The sequence below is a fragment of the Ovis canadensis genome, chromosome 5 (genome assembly GCF_042477335.2).
Source record: "Ovis canadensis isolate MfBH-ARS-UI-01 breed Bighorn chromosome 5, ARS-UI_OviCan_v2, whole genome shotgun sequence".
Taxonomy (NCBI): Eukaryota; Metazoa; Chordata; class Mammalia; order Artiodactyla; family Bovidae; genus Ovis; species Ovis canadensis.
The window spans coordinates 36,587,121-36,598,119 of record NC_091249.1 but is presented as its reverse complement, the minus strand read 5'-3'; the positions used below and the strand labels follow the sequence as shown (position 1 = coordinate 36,598,119).

The 10,999-nt window shown below is 39.0% G+C and overlaps 1 pseudogene; it reads right to left on the bottom strand.

The window, feature by feature from the left end:
• Positions 1-8,729: 8,729 nt before the first annotated feature.
• Positions 8,730-9,896, bottom strand: LOC138440675 (PR domain zinc finger protein 14 pseudogene; annotated as a pseudogene).
• Between the last annotated feature and the right edge of the window lie 1,103 nt (positions 9,897-10,999).

Sequence of the window (10,999 nt, the reverse complement as noted above, 5' to 3'; positions counted from 1 at the left end):
AGTTTTTTGGAATTGCTTGAGAAAAGGAAAAATTTAATTTTTAAATATTTATTTATTGACTACAAAATTAGTTTTATTATATGTGTGGATCTATAAGATACTTTTTTTCAACAATTATTTTTAAATATAATTTTCTTAAAATGAAACTAACATGCATTTATGTCCATGAAACCATTTTTTTAAATCAGTAATTATCCAACATTAAAAACAGCATAATTTAAATACTTATTCTTGACACATATTCTTATTCTTGACACATATTCATCGACTTTAATTAGTTTGAAAAATTATTAGTCTCCAGTAGTATGTCACTGTTATTCAGCAGGTCTTATTTTTCCAGATAATTCAAATACTTTAAAAGTTTAATTTTATTGTTAGCAGTTTTGAAGATATTTGACATTTTTAATGAGCTCTTCTTTGAATACCATACTACTTTTAATGGACAAATTATTCTCTCTGTATATGGTTTTTTGTTTAACATCCAAGCAATATTTGTTTCTAAACGGCTGATATTCTCAATTTTTATTATTTCCATATTAAAATTTACATATATTTTAACCCATGAATTTCTCACAGTACTGCATTTTTGCTTCCTTTAGAATATCGTTTTTCAATAAAAAAATGTTTTTCAAGACTACTCTCATAAATTCTATTTATAATCCTTCTGAAATTTTACCTAATGCATATGTAAATCATAGGCCTTTTCATGTAAATTTTTCCAATTAAAAATAGAAATTCTGTTAAAAGACTTTTCCAACAAGTCAAGATATCACACAAAACACAGCTATAAGAATTTCAGAATTAAATCTTATAAACTACATGATCTTTCATCAGTCTTTTCACTTCCTCACTTATTCCTGTATAAATAATTTTTATTTTCTGATGTGCAAATTTGTCAATAAGTGTTGATAGGAATCAAAATAATGGCTGAGTGTTAAGTAAAGGAGTGAACAGAAAATTTTCTGTAGTTTGTATCTCATTGGAATAATCATTATAGAAATGAATCCTTTTATCAAAACTCATCAGTGGACACTTAAGATCTGTGTATTTTTCTACATATAAATTTTACCATGATAAAAAATTCAACCAAAACCACTCCAAACTATGCTCATATGAGAAAAGTTTAGAAAACACAAGAATAATTTATATAGCTTAATATATCTGAAAGAGATGAGCCCTGGGATTTCTTTGGAAGGAATGATGCTGAAGCTGAAACTCCAGTACTTTGGCCACCTCATACGAAGAGTTGACTCATTGGAAAAGACTCTGATGCTGGGAGGGATTGGGGGCAGGAGGAGAAGGGGACGACAGAGGATGAGATGGCTGGACGGCATCACTGACTCAATGGACGTGAATCTGAGTGAACTCCGGGAGTTGGTGATGGACAGGGAGGCCTGGCGTGCTGCAATTCATGGGGTCGCAAAGAGTCAGACACGACTGAGCAACTGAACTGAATATATCTTGTAGAGATTAAAAATACATCACCTTAAAATAAGAATACATGTTTTATAAACACATACTGGACATGGAACAACAGACTGATTCCAAATAGGAAAAGGAGTATGTCGAGGCTGTATATTGTCATCCTGCTTATTTAACTTATATGCAGAGTACATCATGAGAAATGCTGGGCTGGAGGAAGCACAAGCTGGAATCAAGATTGCTGGGAGAAATATCAGTAACCTCAGATATGCAGATGACACCACCCTTATGGCAGAAAGTGAAGAACTAAAGAGCCTCTTGATGAAAGTGAAAGAGGAGAGTGAAAATGTTGGCTTAAAGATCAACATTGAGAAACTAAGATCATGGCATCTGGTCCCATCACTTCATGGCAAATAGATGGGGAAACAGTGGAAACAGTGTCAGACTTTAGTTTTTTGGGCACCAAAATCACTGCAGATGGTGACTGCAGCCATGAAATTAAAAGATGCTTGCTCCTTGGAAGAAAAGCTATGACCAACCCAGATAGCATACTCAAAAGAAGGGACATTACTTTGCCAGTAAAGATCCGTCTAGTCAAGGCTATGGATTTTCCAGTAGTCATGTATGGATGTGAGAGCTGGACTATAAAGAAAGCTGAGTGCCAAATAATTGATGCTTTTGAATGGTGGTGCTGGAGAAGACTCTTGAGAGTCCCTTGGTCTGCAAGGAGAGCCAACCAGTCCATCCTAAAGGAGATCAGTCCTGAGTGTTCATTGGAAGGAGTGATGTTAAAGCTGAAACTCCAATACTTAGGCCACCTGATGCGAAGAACTGACTCATTGAAAAAGACCTTGATGCTGGGAATGACAAAGGGCAGGAGAAGAAGGGTATGACAGAGGATGAGATGGTTGGATGGCATCACCAATTCAATGGACATGAGTTTGAGTAAATTCTAGGAGTTGGCAATGGACAGGGAGGCCTGGCATGTTGGGATTCATGGGGTTGCAAAAAGTTGGACACGACTGAGTGACTGAACTGAACAAGAAAAACACAACACTCATGGTATAGAATGCTTGCTTGGTTGGGTGGCTTTGGTTGGAATGACGTACAGGGGAAAACAATTAAACAATTAAAATAGAAGTTTTCTTACATTTTGCTTAAGATACAACCTTGTGTACAGAAGTCCAATGTTTAAAGAAAATATGTTATTAAAATTGTATGAACAATTTTTAAAAGAAGTTTCAGAAACATATTGAGAATTTGTCTGTTATTCCAGTCTACTTGAGAGTAAAATTTCATGAAACTTGGAGTGTGAACATTCTTCTCAGTGTAATCAAAAGTCATAGTAGATCAATAGAATAACTCTTAGAAGATTCTAAAATACAAATGACTAATCTTTTTTAGTAAGAAAACAGAATGAGGAAAAATCTGTCAAACTATAACATGAAAATGTGGAATAGCTAAATGACAGTTTTGTTTAAGCTTTCAGGCACTACTGAAGCACATTTCAACCTTAAGTGTTGATCCAGGCAGAGACCTTTGAAGTAAATTGTTTACATTGATTTGCAATCCAATAAGCCTTTGTAGTTAAGCTATACTCTTTGAATTTACAACCTTGCTTAATTCAGCAGAAAATTGTTCTGCCTGTTTCAGAGACCCATGTAGATGACTTGAGCACAATTAAAAGAATTAAACTTGTGATGTTGGTGAAGGAAGACCTGAGAATCCCTTTGATGACTAGCTGGACACACAGAGCAGTTGTTGCTTATGAAGAACTGAATTTGACTGAAGGAGTTGAGAGGTCAGAAAGTATTTACCTCAGCACCTGACGCAGAATAGGCAGCCAAACTCTCATTCCTATAAAACAGCAGCAAGGAAGTTTACCTCCACAAAAAGTCATCTCGAGTGAATGGATACAGAACTTAGATTCTTCTGGTGTTTAGGCACTTCTTAAGTGGCAATTTATGTACTTTGAAAAGATCCATTATGTCAGAGTAGCTTATAGCCTGTAGAATTTAAAAAGGGTTACAAGCAATATTCTAAGAATACCTAGAAGATAAGAAGCACAGCTTTTATGAAACCAAATGTGCTACTGGAAACATTTTTTTAAGAGTATTAAAATTTTCTTCAAATTTACCCTCCAAAAGATATGAAAGTGAAAGTTTCTCAGTCATGTCAGACTCTTTGCAACTCCATGGACAATACAGTCCATGGAATTCTTCAGGCTAGCATACTGGAAAGGGTAGCCTTTGCATTCTCCAGGAGATCTTTCCAACTCAGGGATCAAACCCAGGTCTCCTGCATTGCAGGCAGATTCTTTACTAGCTGAGCCACCAGAGAAGCCCAACCTTCTAGTATTTCAAGATTAAGAAAATATACAAGGTCCTTCTTTTATCATTCCTGCAGTCCTTGGTGTACTTTTCATTCTTTTCATTCTGAAAAGTCATATTGAGAACCTTCTATGTACTAAAAGAAAGGCAGTTTGTAGAGAGGTGACTATGCCCACTCAGCAGCAGATAGCCCTGAGTCTAAACTCCAGGCCTTCCATTTACTAACCTCTTAAATAGAAATGCTAATAATAGTTGCCTCATAATGGTTGTTATGAGGGTTCATAAATCAGTGTATGGAAAGTACTTAGAATCTGGCATGTGACAAGCACTGAATAAATGTTAACTATTATTAGTATTTTGTTATTCACAAATTTTCCACAATTCAAGAATGTAAGAGCAAAGCAAAGAGTCTTTGATTTGTAAGCAGGTACATACTTGAGTTTATCCACTGGAATTTCCTTCAAATGTAAGAGATTCAGGAATTGAGAGATTAGGTAAATCTTCTGCTTTTTAACTTACAAAATTTCGGCTTACAGAAAATAACTGGTTTTTATCAGGTGATGTCAATCCTTGATGCCATCAGTTTCAAGGCTTTTTTTTGTTTGTTTTTTGTCCCATCAAGAAAATTTACTGCTTTATCTGACAAAGATAATTTCTACCTTCTTGTAAGTTAGATCCTTTGAAACCATCCCTCCCTGACAAAGTGACCAATCATCGTCCACCAAACTTGACAAGGGTAATGTGACCTATGACTGGCGAGGCAGCCAGTGTATTAGCTGAATGTTAAAAAAATAAATTAATAAAGGCTAAGTGATAGCATGTTAAAGAGCAGAGACATTACTTTGCCAACAAAGGTCCGTCTAGTCAAGGCTATGGTTTTTCCAGTGGTCATGTACGGATGTGAGAGTTGGACTGCGAAGAAAGCTGAGCACCAAAGAATTGATGCTTTTGAATTGTGGTGTTGGAGAAGACTCTTGAGAGTCCCTTGGACTGCAAAGAGATCCAACCAGTCCATTCTAAAGGAGATCAGTCCTGGGTGTTCATTGGAAGGACTGATGCTAAAGCTGAAACTCCAATACTTTGGCCACCTCATGTGAAGAGTTGACTCATTGGAAGAGACCCTGATGCTGGGAGGGATTGGGGCAGGAGGAGAAGGGGATGACAGAGGATGAGATGGCTGGATGGCATCACCGACTTGATGGACATGAGTTTGGGTAGACTCCGGGAGTTGGTGATGGACAGGGAGGCCTGGCGTGCTGCGATTCATGGGGTCACATAGAGTCAAACACGACTGAGCGACTGACCTGAACTGAAGTGATCTTTTATGTGGGAGTTAATATATAAATAATGAATGATAAAGGTGTATTTTACTCTGAGATCAGAAGCTGGCATCAGGTAAACCTGAGGCTGTCTGCAGTATGGCCTATAGTTCAACAACAAACTAACGCAAGAACACAAAAACCCCCAATCTGATTTTTAAAAGGGCAGAAGTGAATAGACTTTTCTCTAAAGAAGAAATACAGTAGGCCAACAGATACATTAAAAGGTTCTCAACATTACTAATCATCAAGGAAATGCAAATCAAATCCACAGTGAGCTATCACCTCCCACTTGTTAGACTGGCACATTTATTATCACAAAGGCAAGAAATAAGTGCTCGGAGTATGTGGATGAAAATGGACTAACTCTTGTGTCCTCTTGGTGGGAATGCAGATTGGTGCAGACTATGGATAGTAATATAGAATATCCTCAAAAACTAAAAATAGAACTAAATAACTAAATGGCAGTTCCCCTTGTGGGTATATGTCAAAAGATTTGAAAACAGGATATCAAGCAAATACCTGCACTCCATACTCATTGCGGTATTCTTATTCACAACCACCTGATGCTCTACAGTCCTCTGTGCTGTGTTACACAAGGAATAATTTTCTATATTAACTATGCTTTTCACTGGGATGAAGTTTGGTGCAGATTAGCTCGCTTTCACCATCACAGTTTGTAATTTTATATTGCCATTACACAGAAGCCAACACGACCTTTTAGGTTGGTAATTGGAGACAAGGATAAAATCTGTATGCCAATTTCTAAGGAACAAAACATACTCAGATGATGCCTGGATTCAAAGTTCTGACTAATAAAAATTCTTGTCTTGGTTGTTAGGTAGCAGAGTTTGTAAGAGCAAAATTAATAGAGAACCAATAGAGTTTCAGGAGTTGAATTGTCAGAGAAATCTGAGGCAGGCATCCAAGGCCCTCTGATTGCTCAATACCTCTGCTGTTTTTTAGGCCATAAACCTGGCCGCAACAACATCTGGACTGCTGAACTGGCATGGTCAGCAGCAGTGGTAGTCTTTATAGTATACCTCTCTAGTGTCAGAAAGAGATATTTACAGTAAGCAGAGCGAGAGACAGCCAGTTAGGCAGAATAAGTAACTTGCACTACATCCAGAGTAGGAAACCGCTGCTTCTCGGTCCCATCTGGATATGATGTAGATCCTGGATCCAAATCACTACTACCAGGACCTATTCCTCCATTTCTAAGTGAAAATTCTCAGTCTTTCCTCCCATTGTGGTTTGAATTAATGGGATCCCAAGAAACCGTTTCTGAATGTGTTCAATTAGAGATCCTGAATTTTGAACTGGGTAGAGGAACATGTGGAGGAGAAGGCAATGGCACCTCACTCCAGTACTCTTGCCTGGAAAATCCCATGGACGGAGGAGCCTGGTAGGCTGCAGTCCATGGGGTCGCTAGGAGTCGGACACGACTGAGCGACTTCACTTTCACCTTTCACTTTCATGCACTGGAGAAGGAAATGGCAACCCACTCCAGTGTTCTTGCCTGGAGAATCCCAGGGACAGGGGAGCCTGGTGGGCTGCCATCTCTGGGGTCACACAGAGTCGGACACGACTGAAGTGACTTAGCAGAGGAACATATGTTGTTGGATGCTAACTAGATACTACTGGATAGAGAAACTGGTTGTTACCCTTTGATGAGGGAATAACTGTACTTTCATTTAAACATTGAAGTTAGTTGGGACATTCTTTAAATTACAGGTGTGCCTGTAAGGTTCAAGGAGGAAAGAGAAATTGAAAAGACACAATTTACACAGTTCAACATTTTCAGAAACAATCAGAACCCACACACAAATTAAGAAAATATAATCAAAATCATAAGTATATCAGTTCTTTCTCATATCATACATCAGTGGAATTCAAATTTAAGTTCCATTAGGGATTACAATGAAACTTGACCAACTGATTTTATTTTATTATTTTTTTAGGTTCTTTTTTTTTCATTTTTAAAATTTATTTATTTTTATTTTACTTTACAATACTGTATTGATTTAGCCGTACATTGACATGAATCTGCCACGGGTGTACATGAGTTCCCAATCTTGAACCCCCCCTCCCACCTCTCTCCCCATATCATCTCTCTGGGTCATCCCAGTGCACCAGCCCCAAGCATCCTGTATCCTGTATCAAACCTAGACTGGTGATTCATTTCTTACATGATAGTATACATGTTTCAATGCCATTCTCCCAAATCATCCCACCCTCTCCCTTTCCCACAGAGTCCAAAAGACTCTTCTATACATCTGTGTCTCTTTTGCTGTCTCGCATACAGGGTTATTGTTACCATCTTTCTAAATTCCATATATATGTGTTAGTATACTGTATTGGTGTTTTTCTTTCTGGCTTACTTCACTCTGTATAATCGGCTCCAGTTTCATCCAACTGATTTTAAAAAAGAAAATAGTAAACTGTGTAAGAATGCCAAATTTTTCTCCATTAAAATAGTTAATAGCTTTATTTAAATATTGACATATGAGAAATTGCAAATTTTAAGTGCATATTTTGATACATTCTGACATAGGTACATACCTGTGAATTAACCACCATCAAGACGATGAACATATTCATCATCCACAAAGGTTTCTTCCTTTCTAAGGTTTTGTCTCCCTCCCAAACCTCCGTACCCCTTGGTAAGTATAGATTTCTATTAATAAGTTGATTATTTTTTAGTACTTTAAAGATGTTGCTCCACTATGACCAGGTTCATATTGCTTCTGTTAAGAAATATTTTGTCATCCTTATCTCTATTCGTTTGTATGTAATGTGTCTTTTTCCTTTGGCTGCTTTTAATATTTTTGCCTTTATCACTGGTTTTGAGCAGTTTGATCATGATATGCTTTGGTGCAGTTTTTAAAATGTTTCTTTTGCCTTTGTAAAACTTCACGCTGTGCACTGTACTTTTCACCAAATTAGTAAAAAATTGAGCCATTATTCTTCATATGTTTTTTCTGTACCCCCTGTTTCTTCTCTACTTCTGGGATTTTAATCACACATATATTAGGTTGCTGGAAGTTGTCACATAGCTTGCTAATTCTCATCATTATTTTAGACTTTTCTGCTCTCTTTTTCATATTCTGTAATCTCTGTTGCTGTGTCTTGAAGTTCATCAATTATTTGTGCTGAAATATCCAGTCAGCCATCAATCCCATCCAGAGGATTTTTCATTTCTGACATAATAATTTTAAGCTCTAGGATTTTGGTTTGAAGTTTTTTGGATCTTTTTTTATATTTTCCATGTCTCTATTCAACATGCTCAGGTTTTTATTTAACTTATTAACCATGTGGAATATAGTTATTGACAACCAACGTAATATCACTGTTAATTTTAATATCTGTGTTTTTATTTGCTTTTTTTTTTTTTTTAAGGCAGAGGTTGCATCCATGTGTTTCACTTTTGTTCTCTGTGAGCGGGTGAAGGGATACAAGAAAAAGTATCCTGGTGAACAGAAGTAGGTTCAGCAGCTTTGGGAAGATGAGGACATCTTCCTCCATCTGGGCAATGGCCATCTGGTTAGACACGCCCTCAGTTTTGTGTTCTGCGTTAGAGTTGGGAGGGAGAAGTTCCATAGGCAAGTGGAGAAGCAGCAGGAAGGTGCTGTGTTGGGGAAAGAGCCCAGTCCTTCCACTAAGAGGGCCTCACTGGGTACGGCAAAGATATGTCATCACCCTTAGAGGACCCGGATGCCTGCTTTCCCTGCTTTACAACCTGTAGGCTCGCCGGAATATCCAAAGACTTCTCCTAGCAATCTCCATACCACAGGAGGAGCTCTTGGTTCTGGAAGGTCTCCTTACAGCTTTCATAAAAGATCTGCCCTTGACATAGTGTGGCCACAAGGTTCTGCTCCAGCGGGAAATGGGCACAGCTGACATAGGATGTCCAGTTCCCTGTACCTCCTTTTCCATAAGTAAAGTGGCTCAAATGACGGTCTTCAAAGATCTCCCATGTATTAAGGAATTGTGCATCTTGACTTCGCTGTTGTTGACCACTTTATGCTGAAAGGTTCCAAACCTGATTCCTTTGGCCCCAAAGCTACTATAGAATACCCCCAAATCTGTGACTTCACCTAACTTCCATCTGCTGGAGGTGAAGACCTTCTGGTAGCTGAAGGGAGTCATTATTCTGAGGAAGAAAATCAGACCCGGAGCTGTCGGTGGGGATCAGGAGGCTGGAAATTGCATGGTGCAAGTGGGCCGAAAGCTGCAGGCTGGGGATGATCCATTATAGAACTAAGTGCAGGTCTTCCTGGGTGAGGTGGTAGCGGTGAGATGCTTTCCCCTTGGTTCACGAGTTTGGGGCTGGAGAATTCCATGAACAGAGGAGCCTGGTGGGCTACAGTCCATGCAATCACGAAGCTAGACACAAGGACTGAGCAGCTAACACTTTGACTTTCCAGAGCTCACTGGGGGACTCAGGTGTGTCCCAAGTCTTCGCTGGTGGTGACTGCCATTCTGGAAGTATGCCACCTGCTTGGGGAGGCGGGGAATTGGGTACCAAGTTGGCAACTTGCTGTACCAGGGCATGTCATAGAGTGGTTCCCTTGGCAAGGCTGGGCCAGTGCACACAGCAAGGGAGGTGCTGTCCAGACGCCTATGTGGACAGGGCCTGCAACTGCTGGAAGGGTTGGAAACCCTCCTCTTTGGGGGTCAGGGTGTTCCTGTAGTGGCCATAGTTGGGGGTGGAGGGTAAAGGTGCATAGTAGGCAGGTAGGTGTTGGGAGCTGCTCTGGAGCCAGTCAGGCAGGAAGCACCCCTTGTCCTAGGGTCCAGCCTCCCCTGGTGGCCACAGGGCCATCCCAAGCCACCCCAGCATGGCGAGTCCCCACCTGGAAGGCTCGCCACCTCAGGTGTGCTGGGCTTTTCAGACCTTCTTGTTTGCTTTTGATTGGTATTATTTCCCCCCCTAATTTGGGGTTGTCTTTTCCTGGATTTTCCCAATGTCAAACATTGTGAATTTTGCCTTAAATGCTGGACATTTTTGCATTGATAACGTGTATGATTGACCTTTGTTCTGAGACGAAATTAAGTTATTTGGAATAGTTCCTACTTTTGAGACTTGTTAGTAGCAGAGTAGCGTTTGGGCTAACTATAGCCACTCAGTTCCCATTTCCATCATCTCAGGTCAGGAAATCGTCCAGGCTCTGCCTGGGTTTTCCCTCCCTGTTCTGTTGCCTGGAACATTCAAGGTCATAAAGCTGTGACAGTTGTAAGCCTAAATTCATTTCCTTTCTCTCGGTGATCATTTTCCTTTTTCAATGTCTTGAAGACTATTGTTTGTGTATTTTGTCCAGTGTTTCTTCTGGGAGAGTAAATCCAGTCTCTGTTCTGCTGCTGCTGCTAAGTCGCTTCAGTCATGTTCGACTCTGTACGACCCCATAGACGGCAGCCCACCAGGCTCCCCCGTCCCTGTTCTAGCTCAGTTTAAAGTAGAAAGCAACTGACGTGTTTTAGAGCAAAATGTTTGAGAGAATTTGCTCTAATATAAAATAATTAAAGCACTGGCTATTTGGTACAGATGTAAAAAACTGATCACTTTGACAGAAAGTGACCCATCTATATGGAAAGTTAATTATAAAAATAATTTTAACTCTTTTGAATTGAAAGAGAACCTTTAAGCTACCTAAAGGTAGTGCTGGAAATTCTGATAAATATTTGGCAAAACCACAGTTAAAGATCTTCTTCACTTGAGTCATAAAAATAAATTCTAGTTGGATTAAAGTTCTGAAACATAAAATTATTACTTTTAAAGAAAATAAATCAAAATAATCTGGGGACTCTGAGTTATGGAAGCTCTCTGTAAACCAACATTAGAAGCCATAAAGCTAAATTGGTAAATTTGACTGTATAACATTTTTTAAGTCTCTACAACCAATACACTTCACTATAAGCAGTGTTAGA